Source organism: Pleurodeles waltl, chromosome 8 (assembly GCF_031143425.1).
Source record: "Pleurodeles waltl isolate 20211129_DDA chromosome 8, aPleWal1.hap1.20221129, whole genome shotgun sequence".
Taxonomy (NCBI): Eukaryota; Metazoa; Chordata; class Amphibia; order Caudata; family Salamandridae; genus Pleurodeles; species Pleurodeles waltl.
The window spans coordinates 1,458,398,321-1,458,416,639 of NC_090447.1; the positions used below are offsets into that span (position 1 = coordinate 1,458,398,321).

Sequence of the window (18,319 nt, forward strand, 5' to 3'; positions counted from 1 at the left end):
GCCATTGTAAAGTATGCACCTGAGACAATTCTCACCTGATATTTCCTTCAATTAGACATTCTGTATAGATGGTTGAGTGCTAAAGCCATAATGAAACATTATAGTTGTGGGATGGGTATAACTGCCCCTGATCCAAATCCCAGTGGATCCAAGCACTGGTGTTTTAGTGATAGCACCTACCGAATAAAAGAACCATGTTCCTGAACCCCATTATTCGGAACAACATTGCGTTTTGTTGAGTTATTAAACAACAACTCATTTTTGGGGAGATTGTCTTGTATTGCACCTGTTGGTTAACGGATGAATTTGGAGGTTTTTCTTCTCTCACTATCTTCCTGAGAAGCCTTTTAATGCTAAGCCTGGCTACCCTAAGAGTCAAGTGTAGAAGCATGAACTCAGCATAGTTTGCAGAGCTGTAACAGGACAGACAACAAGACACCACTGGCAAACAATCTCAGACACCAAAGTTGGAGCCCATTGCCTCTGTCTGGCCTGTTCTACTCCCTCTATCCCTGAACAAGGTCTGACATCATTCAAGGCAAAGAGGAAGAAGCATTTTGTGTCAGGATTAGTGAGGATGAGATTCAGAATGCTCCCCTTCAAATGTGTCGCCTAGGAAGAATGGTTGTATGCATTATCTAGAATATACATACAATTTGCACTTGGATTTGCCACACTAAAAGAGCACGTTCCTAAAAAGATATTTCGGTGAGATATAATTAATTTGTGATATTTTATTACACTTGCTGGTGTTTCTCACCTTGGGTAGATGATGGATGATGTGTAGGTACACAATGGTGGAATAGGATAATGAAATTGCTATCTTGAGCCATTTAAATGTGTCATAAATTGAAGAGGGTATAAACCTGTTTTTGAGGACTTTGTTGTAAATGACTGACACTCTTCCATATAATTTATGTTGCTGGCTGTCAGTGATTACTTTCTAATAGAGTAAAATGTGGATTTAGTACCATCCACTTTGGGTAAAAAGGTGGTGCTTGGAATCTAAAATAACTGTGAGTACATACGATGCTGATGACGTTAATTAAACTAGCGTGTTTGGGGTGACAGTCTTAGGAGACTAGTGGTAGAAATAGGCAGACAAGCTCAATGTTGACATGCTGAGTTTGCTATGTGAGTTGGTAACATTAGAGTATCACAAATGGGCTGCCATTAAAGAGGAGTGCCAGACAGTTGAATGACTCACATGACCTGGCTTAGACTGTCCTCCTGAAGTTTGGAGTCCTGATATATCATAGACCCAGACACTGAAACCCTCACAGACGCAGACCTTACTGGCAGAGGCTGGTGCATCATGGCTAGGTTTCTGAAGCTGATTATACCAAGGGGAAACAAAGCAGGGACATTGCTGCATTAGCAATACAAGAGCTGTAACACAAAAGAAACAGTGGAATACAAAACTATGGAGGATAAAGATCGACAGTAAACCAAGCCATTTTGCAGACACTTGCAGCTTACTATCAAACATTATATGTGAAAGGAATCCTCCCAAACCAAAGAGGCTCCAGGAGTTCATTCAGGATCACCCAATACAACACCTTACAAATGAAGAGTGGGAACACCTACAAAGAGAATTCATGGAAGAGGAGCTTTGATGGCCATGATCCACCTTCAGAGTGGTAAAACACCAGGCCCTTACGGGTTTCCAACTGAATTCTTTAAACATTTATCACACATGGTTCTACCTTCTCCCAAAGCGATGCTGGAAGTGTCACTTTCACCAAAAAAGGGTGGCACTGAACACCAGGTCAGCCAACATCCTCATCATGAAATCTTCATACTAATTTCCAACCATTATTTTTACTCTCTTTGTGCCGAATTCCACATTTGACTCTATTAGTAAGTAATCACTGATAACTGACAACATTAATTAAAAGGAAGCGTAGCAGTCATTTATAACAAAATGCTCAAAAATAGGTTTATATCCTGTTCAATCTATGACACACTTAAATGGCTCAAACAGAAATTTAATTATCCCCTTCCACCAATACACTGACTGAACTACGAACAGCTGAGATAATAGCAATTCACAAATATGATGCAGCTGAGTTATGCTGCTCCTACTGTCTGACCTTCCTAATCAATGCAGAGGCTAAAATTATAGCCAAGGTGCTGGTCACGTGGCTGGTTGCAGTAACTGGCTCACTGGTGCATCTGCATCAATGTGGCTTTACATTGCGTTGGTCCACTCAACATATTAGACGCTCTGGCTTTGGATGATAGCCTAGATGGCCCTTCAGCCTTGTTGGTCTACCTTCAGAACCCAGGATAATCTGGGTCGAGATCCCCACAGATGCTAACAGTTTTTGGTGAATATTCAAGTTTTAGAGTCAACCTTTCAAATCAGCAGACTAGCTAACGGGCGCCCACAACGTTGTATCTCCAGTTTGCCTCTGGCCTAAAACTTAATTTGGGTCTTCACTTTACAGTTTACCATACGTTCTAGTACAGCCCTTTATATGATAACCATACATACCATCAATATGGTGCTCAAGGGCAAACTAAGCTATGTGTTACATTATTAAGGTGAACAGAGCTCCAAAGGTAATGTGCATTTCAGAGAACAGTTCAGTAAGAACATACTCGATGCACAACACCACAGAGCTAAAAGTAAGTTGAACCACTTAACATTAAAACGAAAAGTAGTATTCCACAGATATTTAATGAGAAAGTCTAGATAATCAGTACGGAGCGCACATCAATATGCTGGCACCAGTTTAGACTTTAACGTATAACATGTATCAATGTAGATTTATCATACAGGTTGGGCAATGCAGCCAGCGTCATGACTATCATACAGTTGGGCAATGCAACCAGCAATATGACTATGACCAAGACTATGATCAATAGTGTTTGCTATCTACAACAAGAAGCAGAGACAGGCAATGACAGCAAGACAGGTTGCTGCATTAAGCAAGAAACATCTTGTGTAACAGTAAGTAATAATGAGCTCAGGATTAAAACCACTGGATTTTAGAACATGTACTAGAGTTCGGAAACATGGCACTTTGTAATACGCCTGAAAACACTGAGAGCATATTTACATGCCCCTTGCACCATCGGAACGTCACTTTTAGCGAAACTCTGGTGGCTCTGTGCAATGTGCCATATTTACAAGGCAGCGCTAAGCCAATTTTTTTCAGATTTACGATTCCTTGTAATTCTGGGGCAGCGTCAAAAGCAATGGGTGTTGCGGTGGAACGCTGACAACCACACCCATTGCACGTCCCTCTGTCGCAAAAAACTACATCGGAGGTGCCATATTATAAGACAGCGTTAAGCCACAGAAAGTGGCTGAGCGCCGCCATGTAAATATGGAACAGTGCACAGCGCAGACCGGAGCATCACAAAAGGTGATGCTCTGGTGGCACTAGGCGCTTGTAAATATGCTGCTACATTTCTGTGATTCCCATAGTGTGCCACTCAACTGCTGTTTTGGTTAATCTTTGAGCTCTCAGTTATTTCTATCCAGCTACGACCGACACACACATAAAGCCAGTCAGGACTATTAGTTAATGGCTGATAACTGTTTAGGATACATGAGTAAAAACAATGATTTAGTTGTGAATATTGAAAATTATTCAATTCTGAAACTGAGAGTGAGAGATTGAATTAAACATTGCTGAGGCCTGTGCACTCTGTATAGAGCCCAAGAATTATATGGCCACATGTATTCTGAACCCCTTTATGACCCACTGACGATTACTGTGAGAAACTCCTACTGCCTTCAGCCTCTACTCCAGTGCTCTCAATTGTGGCACATTATAAACACTGGGAGGAGACAGAGTTCTAAGAGTCCACTTTACGAGAGTATTATGTTACACAAAAAATACAGAAATGCAATATCCTAGAAATAGTTAACACTCTAATAGAATTCAAGATGAAGTAAAATGTAAAACAGAAACAGGAAATAAATCCCTGACATTGAATACCTTAACCGGTGTTTTGCCATTAACGTTAAGGACTTGATATAAGGGTTCGTAGAGACCCGATTTAATGTCCATTTTTAATTACTACAGGGTCTGACAACCGAAGGGACATGGGCCACTTAAAGCACTGCTTAGAGAGTACTTTAGGCATACTAGGTACTGCATGACAGCTCATGGTAGATAAGAACATTGCATTTCCATCTTACTGAATAGTTCGTCGTGCTGAGGTTGCTAGTTCGAATTACACGATCAGTTACAATCTCACGCAAAGACTATTTCTAGGCATCAAGGGATTCATAACAGAAATGTTCATAGCAGCAGAAGACATTTAAATGAAGTCATAATAAAATGGATATATGTTGACAGCTGTTTTTTTCATTTTGGTTACAAAAATTGAGTATGAACCCCATGAATAAGGGCGTTGGCATTGGGGTACAGTCCGAAATGCATTGGGGGCTGGGAGGTTAAATAAACGTACAGATTACTGATGCTGGGCTAATTTCAGCATAAATTAATTTTTATTAAACAAACAAACCTTATCAAACAATTCGGTGGATTACTCCTGCAACTGCACATAAAACAATAATAACTGGATAATAAACACTAAAATTGGAACAGGCCAGAAGAATACAAGAGAGTGCTGAAGAGATCATCAACACTTGTAAAATGTTCCAATTCCCAACGTGACTGCAGGAAAGGAGCAGCATCGCACCAAGTAATTGTGAATGAGTTCCTGAGTGATCCACTGACAGACCCCACCTTCGCAAATGAGACACAGCAGATGGCTGATACAGACCCACTGCATTTCCTATATATGGGAAAGACCAAACCTAACCATTCTCCACTGCAAAAATTAGTGTAATAAAATTATAGTGAGAGACCCTACGTGTCACAAGGTGGCAAGGCAGACTGAGGGAACCCCCACTATGGATGGGAAACAAGTTAATACACATATACACTCTGCGGGGCTTTCATGCCTGGAACGCCATCGGAATCTCTAAAGTGGGAGCCTGGTACAGTCATGTGCTCCTACACAGATCTCCAATCAAGCTAAGAAATGCACAAACATTAATTCTGTAGATATCTCCAGTTATGAAAGGCTCTATCTCCATACACCAAGGACTTGACAGACCTTCAAGAATTTAGCTTTCTGAAAGAAAAATTACAGATGGGGCATGTGCGGAGACACAAGAGATCCACACTATATTTTTCACTGGTGAATCACACTTCCAACACATTTCATAATCGTAGACAAGTTTGGGAAGGGGGAGTGGGAGAACTCACTGACGAGGAGGGGCAGGAGAGCCGAATGACCACGTCGGAAGTAGTGATAGCCACTGAATTCCATGTAAATCAACTGAGATACTTATATATGATTTATCCCAAAAGACAGGAACTGTTGTGTTTCTGGAGGATTCAATCTCCTGTATGTCTGAGGTGTGGCAATCAACCATGAGATTTCCTCAGCACCATATGGCTGTGCTATGACATTACGCCCTTTTAGAAGACTGCATGGTGGACTTTAGAAGAGGTGACTGACTGGAAACTAGATGATGACCCCAAGTTCATCCTACTACAGATATCCTCTAACTTGAGCATGAACGGATATGAGCTAACACTCATACACATTGGTTTGGTCTCTGCAAAAGCAGACATTGCTACAAATTGGCAAATCAAGGACCCACCAGATCCTCAAGTGTAAGCATGAGGCAGAGACAACTGTATGACTCTGGGGAGCCCCATTTATAAATCTAAAGCATGCCCCCAAAAGAACACCAAAATATGGGGATACTGGTTGGATAACCAGGGAATTTGTGGGTGAGGGCACTGTAGAGGGATACGAACGAATAACAACATGCATATATACATAATGCTCAATATGAGAACTTGAACCATAAATGCCCAGATATGATGAGAAAGATAATGCTGCACTGGAAAATGTTAGCCCTTACCCATGATGTGACAGTATTAATGGTGTACTGCAAATGCCTACTCTAAGCAGTTGATGCTAATAAAGCTGTAAAGTTGTGTCATTAAAATAAGTTAAAGTATGTTAAGATGAGCTGTTTAAATTCGTATAAAGATTTGTATTAAAAGTACAGAAATAAAAATGAATGAATAAATAACTACATAAAGGAGCCAGCAGGTTCCATATCCGAGCATCAGCAGCTTCCATATCCAAGCATGCCCTCTATTGGCAGTTGCCTCAGAGAGCTTTTGAAAGGCTTATTAAAAGTTCAAATTACTGGGGGAACATGGCGGCCGGCACCGTAGCGGGCCGCGGAGCGTCTGCGTAAGGGGAACCGGGACGAGGGGCAAGCGGAGGAGGGCACATGTGCCAGCTTACCGGCAAGCAACATTCTTCAAGTGGTGCCGCCGGCACGGTACATTGGAATTTGGCAGCTCTGGAGCTGCGAAAGACACGCCTTGCTGTGGTGCGTTTCCCTCTCCAAGGGAGGATCAGCAGCGGCGGCAGCAGGAGGAGCGGCAGAGTCAGCAGAAGCAATCTGCTGACTCTGCCGGCAACCCATGAGGAGACACATGTCTTTACCCCGTGGAACCAAGGGAAGCCAGGCTGTTGTGGTGGAAGAAGCTCGCCTGGTGAAGGGGAGAGGTGGAGGTAGGAAGAGGCTTGGACAGGAGAAGATTGGCAGCTTGAAAAAAGTTGGTCTTTTACATGAGGTGAGCCTTGGGAGTAAGACTGGTGGGTGTGGGGTTGTGAGTAGTGACTGTTTAAAGGAGACGTCTTTAGAGAACTTTCATCAGGGAAAGCTGTTTGTTAAAAGGGGGAAGACAGACCCCCCCGGTTAGTACAAGGCCCAAATTAACCCCCTCGTTGCGGTCCTACTTTAAAATTCTCCCATTGGTGACCTCAGACAATAGTACAAAGCTTATGGGCCTACAGGAAGGGAGTCTCTGGGAGTACGATGATGGAGGTGGCCCCGATTGAAGGGAGTGTGGAAATGACAGGCAAAGACGGCGGAGGGGAAAAAGATCAGTGTCCGGCCGCGATGGTGGATCTTAATTTACAGGAGGATCGGACTGGTGAGCCTTCCCAAGTTTTAATGGGACTTGATAATGCTGGGCTGGGTGTTCTGCAGTGGTCAAGGTTGGAGGGAAAGGGAGGAGCTGGTTGCCTCTCTCCTACAGAAGGGATGTTTGCTAAACTGACTGGGGAGATCAAAAGAGGTTTCTCTGTGTCTGAGGCAAACCAGGCCAGCATAAAGGAGATGTGTGAGGCATTGGAAAGTAAATTTGACTTGCTGGAAAAAAGAACGCAGCTTCTGGAAGATTCTATGGAAACTTTGCGAGAAGAAGTTGTATTGATTAAACAGGATTTGTGGAAGTCGAAGGACTCTGAGCAGGATTTACGTGATAAACTGGAGCGATTTGAGAATATGGCTAGCAGAAATAATCTGAGAATACTTAACATACCGGAGGGACAGGAAGGGGATAATATCAAGATGTTCTGTGTCTCACTTATCAAGAAATCCCTGCAGTAGGAAGAATCTGAAAGGGAGATTGCGGCGGACATACAGAGGGTACATAGGGATCCTTTTAGGACAGATCCTGCCAGGAAGAAACCTAGGAAGATTTTGATCAATTTTCTGACATGCTTTAAAAGAGAAAATCTTGTTGCAGGCCTTAAAACAGAAATCACTAAGAGGAGATGGTTTTTCTTTTGAAGTTAGGTCGGACCTTGCTAGCGCAACTCTTAGTAGGCACTGGGAATTGGGTAATCGTATTGAGGATTTTAAGAAGTTGGGTGCGTCAGCACAACTCAAATTCCCAGCTACTTTGCGAGTTATGTATAATAATAAGATGCACAATTTAAGAGATATAAAAGCAGCAGATGATTTGCTAGAATCAATCAGATGTGGAGCACCTTGAAAGATGGGGTAGTATCCCCCTCTCAATGTCCCTCTGGTCGGTTTCCTCTTGATGGCGCTCCATAGTTAGGGCTTTACCAACTAGCCTATATGAATCAGGGATGGCTTCCCCAGGGGGTGGGAGGACAGGTGGGGCAAGGTGGGGGGGTAGGCACAAGGTGGGAAGCATTTGGGAAAAAAGAATAAAATATATAAAAGGAAAACCTCTTTCACCCCAGTTTCACCAGGATATAACAGAGTTGAAATTAGGATTAGGTAGCGATAGGTGATGCTGAAGAGAAACCGGGTAGGGACAGTAGTCTCCTTCATATTATGACATGGAATGTAAATGGGCTAAGATTACACGGTAGGAAAAATAGAATTTTGCAATATTTGAAGGACTATCCAGCACATATTTACATTTTGCAGGAGACACATTTGACGGGGCCTGAATGTTCTAAGTTATTTAACTCCCAGCGGTGGGTCAAACAGGTGGTTTTTACGGAGAATATTACTAATATTAGGGGGGTGGCCATAATCATTAAACAGCAACTTAATGTGGTTGTGTTAAAAACTGTTGTGGATACCATGGGTCGTTGGGTTATAATTAGACTTCAGATTCGAGATGTAGTGTTAACGGTGGTTGGTTTCTATGGTCCAAACTCTGATGACGTAGAACCAATGAAAGGAATGTTCCTGCATCTTCTCGATTTTCCTGACCCGATAGTTATGGGACGGGGGATTTTAATGTTCTGTTGGATAATGACTTAGACAGGTCACAAAGTTCTAGGTCCACAGTCATGTTAAAATCTCAGAATTTTCTGAAATCCAGGATCAGAGAATTGGGCTTGCGGGATATTTGGAGAGTAAGAGCTGGCACACAACAGGTCTTTTCCTTCAAGAATAAGAAGTATGGACATGCATCTAGAATAGATAATTTTTTGTTAGATCAGGGATTGGAAGATATGGTGGATAATTTAGAATATAAGGCCGCACATTTGTCAGATCATTCTGCTGTTGCTATAACACTCAATCTTAGCACCAAAAGAGAGATGAGAAGATGGACATTAGATCGAGCATTATTATTGGAGGATGAAGTGAAGTCGCAATTGTTTATAGAGACGGAGGAATTTTTAAAGTTTAATAAAGGTTCTGCTTCAATAAGCATGGTTTGTGATACGTTTAAAGCTTTTCTAAGAGGCAAAATTACGAGTCTCACTGTTCTAAGGGATAAGATGTATAGATTGGAAATGAAGGTGTTGGAAAAGAAATTGAATGAGTGTGATTGCGTACAGATGGGTGGCTTGGAATCCTTAGAGCAGTTAGAGGTTAGGAGGTCTCGTCTGAAATTGCAATTAGAGGCGTTGTTCCAGTCCAGGTTAAAAAAACAATGGGATGTCAGTAAGTTGGCTCATTTTTAATATGGAGAGAATCCCAGCAAATTGTTGGCCTGGAAAGTTAAGACAGATAGGACAAGAAATGAAATCCGAGAGATCTTTGATCAAAAGGGTCAGAGACAGTCCAGTTCCCATGATATGAGGGAGGTTTTTCAATCTTTTTTTATGGATCTATACAAAGAGGATACTATGGTAACAGATGAAGAAGTTCAAAGTTGGTTGGAGGCGGATCCACTTCCTAAAATTTCAGACATAGAGAAGGAAATGATGGATCAGAAATTTAGGATGGAAGAGATCAAGTCAGCAATTATGTTGTGCAAGGGAGGGAAAGCTTCGGGCCCTGATGGTATTCCAGTTGAATTATATAAAAAATGTTGGGGGATGCTATCATCCCGATAATGTTGGTTTTGTTCGAGGAGATATATGATAAAGGGGAGGCATTACCAGAATCATGGAATAGCGCTAAAATCACGGTGGTTTTGAAGCCAGGCAAAAGTCCAGTTAGGTATGAGTTGTACAGACCAATCTCTTTATTGAATACTGATTATAAAGTCTTTGTTAAGGTGCTGGCAGAGCGACTAAACAAAGTGGTGGGTGGTCTCATACATAAGGACCAGAAAGGATTTATGAAGGGGAGGCATTTACACGAATTGACAGGGAGTTTAAAAGGGACAATTGATATTGCCACCTCAGTTAGTCTCCCTTTAGCGGCAATAATGTTAGATGCTGCAAAGGCATTTGATAGGGTGAAATGGGTTTTTCTTTTCAATATTTTAAAAGAATACGGTTTGGGGGATAAATTCTGTCGGGCGATGCGTTTAATTTATTCAAAACCTGCGGCTAGGGTTCTGGTAAATGGAAGTTTGACTCCTCCAATCCAATATTAAGGGGTACCAGACAGGGATGCCCACTCTCGCCACTATTGTTTAATTTATATATCGAACCTCTTGCTAGAAGTATTAGGCTGGAGCAGAAAATCCCTTCGTTTGTATATGGGGAGTGGGAGAAAAAAGCCTCCCTTTATGCAGATGATTTGTTAGGTTGTACATCAGATTTAAATACTGCTTTACCAGCTCTTTTGGATATAATTAACAATTTTGGTAAGGTGTCGGGCTATCAGATAAATGCCGATAAGACAGTAATAATGTCATGGAATCATAGTAAGGGGAATTGGACGAGTAAAAACGAAATGAGGTATCTTGGTATTAAGATACTCGAAGATATTGAGAAAACAGCAGAGGCAAATTTTAGCTTGTTAATGAGGGAGTGCTGTAAGCTTATAAAAAATTAGATGTATTTACCTTTATCAATTCTTGGTAGAATTAATTTAGTTAAAATTATAATTTTGCCTAAAGTTACTTACTTATACAACACAATCCCTTTGTTATTTGATAAAGTTTTGATTGGCAAATTTCAGCAAGAGATACATTCATTTATCTGGGCACAGAAGGGAGTGAGGATTTCTTGGAAAAAGTTGCGGAGGAAGAGGGAAAAAGGCGGATTAGCACTACCGGATTTGCTAGTGTATGGTTGGGTGTTTCAACTTAAGAATGTCAGGAATTTGGGCTCTGCTCTAGGTACGACAGACTTGGGTTGTATGTTTAAGGCTATGTTAGCACAAGTAAAAGAAGGGTTAAATTATTCTTTGTTCAAATTTGGGGATCCTAAATTCTTCAAAAAAATTAAGCTAAAACTTTTGAGGGATGCTGCCCAATTATGGTTCAGTGTCAGGTCCCTGGTGGGGATTGATTATTATAGCAAATGGTCACCTATTTGGGACTCGCCAGGTACCCCAGAATGTTTGAAGGATGTTTTGGCCACCCCAATTAAAAAGGAAGGTTTTAAACACTGGGGAGAGCTAGTAAAGGAGGGAGACTTGTTGTCTTGGGAGGAAATGTCGCAGAAGACAGGCGGGGCTTTGTCGAGGTTAAAATATCTCCAGTTGAAAGGGTGGATAGCTAAGGATAATAAGAGATGTGGTTGGCAGTCCCAAATAGAGGATAAAGTCTTGGTAGATCCTCTCCCAAAACAAGTTGTGGCATTGTGGTATTGGGAGTTGGTAGAGGCTGGGGATGGTGACTTTAATCTGCCTAAAGAACTTTGGGGTGATGTTTTCTCCGAGTTACAGCTGGGGGAGTTTTGGGTGGTGTCTATGCGCACTCTATATCAAGTGGTGAAACCTGCTCCGTTTAGACGAAATCATATATTTACACTACATAGAACTTTTTTTTCTCCATACAGACTGTCTGTGTCAGTGTGGGACGGAAAAGGCGTTGGACGTTCATATGTTTTTCGAGTGTTCGGCGATTAAACTTTTTTGGGATGCAATGAGACATACGATTTCGGAAGTGTTGGAGGTTGAGATCGAGATTACCCCACTATTAGTCATTTTTGGCGGATCGGAGCAGTTAATAAATTTAAGGGCAGATATTCAGAAGTGGGTATTTATACAGTTTTATTAGCTAGAAGAGAAATCTGTAGGAAATGGGTAGGTAGTACTAAGAATGGTTGGATCAAGTGAAATATGTATTTAAAATGGATACGGTAATGGGTATCACCAGGGCAAATAAATTCTGGCTACCTTTTAAAGCATGGTTGGATGCACTGTTGGTGAATGCATAACATTTTATCTGATGATTATTCCTTCCCTGCGGTTTCTCACATCGTGAGGAGGTTTTGGTGAGAGAGAAAGAAGGAGGCCTTTTGTTCCTCCCCGGGTCAAGGAGCATGGTTTGGTATAGGACCGAAGGAAAGACCTGGTGGCTGGGATGAATGAGGCCAAAAAAAAAAGAACCAAAAAAAAATACAAAGTTCAAATTACTGATGGTCATATCATTCGTATAACTGAGACTGTTGATGCAGGATGGTTACCTTTGGCTTCACTTGATATATCTATGATGCAGAAAGTGGATTACAAAGTAAGTAACTGTTCCTTCTGCATCACTGTATCATCATTGATAGTCATAAATTATAGAGCACAAGAGCAATCACATCCCCAAACCACAAGTGGTAGGTATCAAGAGATGCATGCTACAATATCACACACAGTGCTACCAGCATTTGGTAATTCTAGCCACAAATATTCACCAAAACAGCTTGACCAATTACAGTGCCTGCCATAGAATCTGATTATAATTAATAATTTTCAGTGAAAGTAAGGACAAACCTCCAAGTGGAAGCCTTACAAATGTTCAGGGGGACGTTTCTCCTCCAAGCCACATAAGTGGAAAGAGTCGTAGGCTTTCCTGTTAGCAATCTATTTGCCATTTAGTAGAAAAAAACAATACATGAGACAGTCCATCTTACCACATACTGTTTAAATAATGCATGGCCCTTACACAACAGCCCATAGTTAACACAAAAGGGATCACATTCTCTGATAACTTTAATTTTGTCTAGATGAAAAAAACTTTTAGCATCCAATGAATGGAAAGACCTTCAGCGGAAGGTAGATGATTAGCACAAAAGACTCATAACAAGTATTATTAATGGTGGCAATTAGGAAAAAAAATCTGGGAAGGAAAGACAGAGTTGAACACTCTACAATGGTTCCCAAACTGACAGGGCCTGCAATTCACTAACCTGAGGGCAGGCGTTAAAGCAGTCAGGAATGCTACATTAAATGTTGCAAATGGGCTTAATGTACTCACTAGAATGTAAACCAGATTAAGGGGGTCATTCTGACCCCGGCGGGCGGCGGGAGCCGCCCGCCTGGAGGGAACCGCCAGAATACCGCTGCGCGGTCAAAAGACCGCCGCGGGTATTCTGGGTTTCCCACTGGGCTGGCGGGCGACCGCCAAAAGGCCGCCCGCCAGCCCAGTGGGAAACACCCCTCCATGAAGATGCCGGCTCCGAATGGAGCCGGCGGAGTGGAGGATGTGCGACGGGTGCAGTAGCACCCGTCGCGAATTTCAGTGTCTGCTGAGCAGACACTGAAATTCAAAGTGGGGCCCTCTTACAGGGGCCCCTGCAGTGCCCCCCATGCGGAACCGCCAGGAACAGGATGGCGGTGAGGGGGTCGGAATCCCCATGGCGGCGCAGCATGGCGGATTCCCATGGGCAGCGGAAAGTCGGCGGTACACCGCCGACTTTCCGTTTCTGGCCGCGGCTGTACAGCCGCGGTCAGAATGCCCGGCGGAGCACCGCCAGCCTGTTGGCGGTGCTACCGCCGACCCCGGCCCCGGCGGTCCTTGACCGCCGGGGTCAAAATGACCCCCTAAGTTCCTCTGCAGAGGAATGTTTCAGAGAGCAAAGGAAAAGCTCTTTCAATTCCTCCAAAACATCTTTTATGAATAGTATGGTAAACAAATCAAAATCAAATCAAATCAAATAACATTTATAAAGCGCGCTACTCACCCGTGAGGGTCTCAAGGCGCTCAACCCCCCTCCCCCAGCTCTTCTCACTCTACCTGTCCCCCCCCCCTCGCGCTTTCCCGCCGCGACCTCCTGCACGCCCCCGCCCCCCATTTGCCCCCAGCTGACCCCTCCCACCTCATATGGCGGCCGTTGCGCGACCGCGCCGCTGGCGCGCCAGAGGCAAGCCCGTCTGCGCCCGTCCACGCCTGGCCCGCGCCCAGCGCCACGACCCCTGGACCCCAGCTCTCCCAACCCCGCTGATCCGCTACTACCCCACCACCCTCCACGCCCTCAACCCAGGACGCTCCAACACCTGCTTCCAAGCTCACCCCAAACGCACCCATGGACCCTTCGCCTGCAACTCCTGCAAACGCATCTTCCACCACGCAACTACCACGACCACAAGCCCACGCGCCATCAACCACCTCAAGTGCATCCTGGTCAACGCTCGTTCCGTCCACAAGCACGCCGTTGAACTCTGGGACCTCCTGGCTCCACAGCCCCGGACGTCGCCTTCATCACGGAGACCTGGATGAACGCCTCCTCTGCTCCAGACATCGCCACTGCCATCCCCGAAGGCTACAAGATCTCCAGAAAAGACCGCACCAACCAAGTAGGAGGAGGTATCGCCATCGTCTTCAAAGACTCCATCAGCGTCACCACCTCCACCGAAGACACCCCTCTCGCCGCTGAACACCTGCATTTTCAGATTCGCACCGACCCGAGGACCACCCTCAGAGGATCCCTCATCTACCGTCCTCCTGGACCGCGCGCCCCATTCAGCGACGCCATCGCCGACTGCATCTCCCCGCACGCCCTCGCCTCACCGGACTACATCCTCCTAGGTGACCTCAACTTTCATCTGGAACAAAACAACGACCCCAACACCACCACCCTGCTCGCCAACCACGGCCTCAAACAACTGGTGAACACCGCCACCCACATCGCCGGACACACGCTCGACCCTATCTTCTCCGCCAGCAAACACATCTTCTTCAGCCACACCTCCGCTCTACACTGGACCGACCACAGCTGTGTCCACTTCACATTCCGACGCGAGACCCGCCACCTCCGCACTCAACCCATCCCTCGTCGACAGAGGAACAAGATCCCCGAAGAGCAACTCTTCTCCGCACTCGCCGCCAACCAACCCACCCTCACCACCGACCCCAACGACGCAGCCCTCAGCCTCACAAACTGGATCTCCAACTGCGCAGACAACCTTGCTCCCCTCAAACGCACGCATCGACAGACCAACACCAAAAAACCTCTCTGGTTCTCTGACACCCTCAAAGAATCAAAGAAAACTTGTCGCGCTCTCGAGAAGGCCTGGCGCAAGGACCACATCGCTGACAACATGACCGCCCTCAAGAACGCTACCCGCGAACACCACCACCTGATCCACACTGCTAAAAGGAACTTTTTCACCGACAGACTGGACAAAAACAGCCACAACAGCAGAGAACTCTTCAGCATCGTCAAGGAGTTCTCCAACCCCAACGCCATCACGCCCTCACATGATTTGTGCGAATCCCTCGCCACCTTCTTCCACCGCAAAATCAGCGACCTCCACGACAGCTTCGGACACCAGACCCAACCAAACACCACCGAACCCGCACCCCCGACCATCACCCTCAACAACTGGACCCACATCAACACTGAAGAAACCAAATCCACCATGAACTCTATCCACTCCGGCGCCCCTTCGGACCCCTGCCCTCACTTCATCTTTAACAAAGCCGACGACATCATCGCCCCGCACCTCCAGGCCGTCATCAACTCTTCTTTTTCTTCTGCTACCTTCCCCGAATGCTGGAAACACGCCGAAGTCAACGCCCTACTAAAGAAACCTACGGCTGACCCGAGCGACCTGAAAAACTTCCGCCCCCATCTCTCTCCTGCCTTTCCCAGCCAAGGTAATAGAGAAGACCGTCAACAAACAGCTGACCACCTTCCTGGAAAACAACAACCTGCTCGACCATTCACAAACCGGATTCCGAACCAACCACAGCACGGAAACCGCCCTCATCTCAGTCACAGACGACATCAGAACCCTGATGGACAACGGTGAAACAGTCGCCCTCATTCTCCTCGACCTTTCGGCTGCCTTCGACACCGTCTGTCACCGCACCCTAATCACCCGCCTCCGCTCCACCGGGATCCAAGGCCAGGCCCTGGACTGGATCGCCTCCTTCCTCTCAAACCGTTCCCAAAGAGTTTACCTCCCTCCGTTTCGCTCAGTTCCCACCGAGATCATCTGCGGCGTACCCCAAGGCTCATCACTCAGCCCGACACTCCAACATCGTACGCAAGCACGACATCATCATCACCTCCTACGCCGACGACACCCAACTTATACTCTCCCTCACTAAGGACCCCGCCAGCGCCAAGACCAACCTACAAGAGGGTATGAAGGACGTCGCAGATTGGATGAGGCTCAGCCGCCTAAAGCTGAACTCTGAAAAAACGGAAGTCCTCATCCTCGGCAACACCCCGTCCGCCTGGGACGACTCCTGGTGGCCCACGGCCCTCGGCACCGCACCGGCCCCCGCAGACCACGCCCGCAACCTCGGCTTCATCTTGGACCCTCTTCTCACCATGACCAAGCAAGTCAACGCCGTGTCCTCCGCCTGCTTCCTCACCCTCTGCATGCTCCGCAAGATCTTCCGCTGGATCCCCGCCGACACTAGAAAAACCGTGACCCACGCCCTCGTCAAGAGCCGCCTGGACTACAGCAACACCCTCTACGCTGGAACCACAGCCAAACTCCAAAATCGCCTGCAACGCATTCAAAACGCCTCGGCCCGCCTCATCCTCGACGTACCCCGCAACAGCCACATCTCCGCACACCTGAGACACCTGCATTGGCTCCCAGTCAGCAAAAGGATCACCTTTCGACTTCTCACCCACGCACACAAAGCCCTCCACGACAAGGGACCGGAATACCTCAACCGACGCCTCAGCTTCTTCGTCCCCACCCGCCTCCTCCGTTCCTCTGGCCTCGCACTCGCTTCCGTCCCTCGCATCTGCCGCTCCACGGCGGGTGGGAGATCTTTCTCCTTCCTGGCGGCCAGGACCTGGAACTCCCTCCCCACCAGCCTCAGGACCACCCAGGACCACTCCGCTTTCCGGAGACTCCTAAAGACCTGGCTTTTCGAGAAGCAGTAACCCCCTTTTTCCCCTAGTGCCTTGAGACCCGCACGGGTGAGTAGCGCGCTTTATAAATGTTAATGATTTGATTTGATTTGATTTGGCTTTTTATGTTCAGTTAGGATCAATGTGGCCTTGGAATGTAACATTTATTCAGAACTTATGCTACCAGGGAAATCGATGGATAACAGTAAAGACATTTTCCTGACCAGTTCCACAAAAGAGCATTATTTTCTGGGCAGCTAAATGTGAAGTCTGGTTCTTTTGTGCTTTGATCTGTGTCAAACAAGTCTATCTTTAGAAATAGCTACTCTCCAAAAATGTCTAGCCAAACGTTGTTACTGATGCCTCATTACTGGTTTTCTCCATAGTGCCTTCTCAGTATGTAAAAATGAACTGCTTTCATGAACAAATTCTTGAAAATAAGCCAATTCTACATTGTTTGTGTTTCTAGCAAGAGAGACATGGATATGCTTCACCCATGTTTGTTTAAACAGTGCATTGAGGTAGTGGTGTCCATCGAGATTAGAATTGTTATCTCCTTCAGAGACCTTAAGGAATAGATGAACTGATTAATTTTGTAAATTGTCTCTTTCACCAAACAGAGGCCCTGACCGGTCAGGGACCATGGATAAGCATCCTAGCCTAACAGGTAAGTGTCTGTGACAAAGTACCAGATAGGAAGATATTGGCAGAAGAGAAACCTCTTCAACAGGTCTTTTTGACAGCAACATCACAGAAGTGGTTGCTTAGCTCCGATTTCAGTTGATGCTTGTGCCAATTACTGGGTTTGCTAGGCTCCAATGATGAAGCAGTCTCACACCGAGTCTGCCATTGGGCGGAATGAAGATACATGACACCATGACTCAAGAAGGCACAATTTTTAGGATGTTGTGGGAGTAGTTATTCTAAGTATTTGATTACATTTCGGGAAGATCAAAACACTATGACCTCCGAAGGGAACACTTCCATTAGTCTCTGTCAGCATCACGCCTAGCTAGCACTTTGTTGGGTATGGATTTGATGTGTACATGGCCAAATTGAAGTGGATATCTAGTGGTCTCAGTGTTTGAAGTTATAAAGTTACAGGTCACAGGAAGCTGGGAACCAGACTGTGGAACAACTGGCCTCATCTAGGCAGCGGTCAGGTGGTGGCTTGCGGGTACAGCTGGTAGTCACCATGTCAGCATGATGAGCAGGTGTGCTGCAACCCACAATGGGCCTAAAATTTGGAATGTGACTGGCCTCATTTTTTGCGCTCAGTGATATACAACTTCGCCTCCTGCTTCCTGATGTCCTTAAGATGCATAGGGGAGCATTTTTCAAATGACTTAGAATCATGCTTAGATCTGAGCAATTGCTAAAAAATGTCTTGATCAGTATGGTGCTTTGAGAAATTCAAGAGGTGAGGGATCTGAGTTTAGATATGCACATCAGAAAGGGCCAATGCACTGTGCTAGAGGTCCAGGTTCCTTGAAGAAGAGGGTCAATAAATAAGTACCATCCTGAAGAGAACAGTGCTTGGATGCATATTGTACAATACAGAATAACTTTTAACGTGTTTGTAAAATTATCAACTGGTCCTAATTATCGCCAA

General features: G+C 45.3%; 1 protein-coding gene across 6 annotated transcripts in view; it reads right to left on the bottom strand.

Annotated features, from left to right (window-relative positions):
• The window catches only part of ZBTB20 (zinc finger and BTB domain containing 20), a 4,633,203-nt gene that overhangs the window by 230,366 nt on the left and 4,384,518 nt on the right, over positions 1–18,319 (bottom strand). The window lies entirely within an intron of this gene.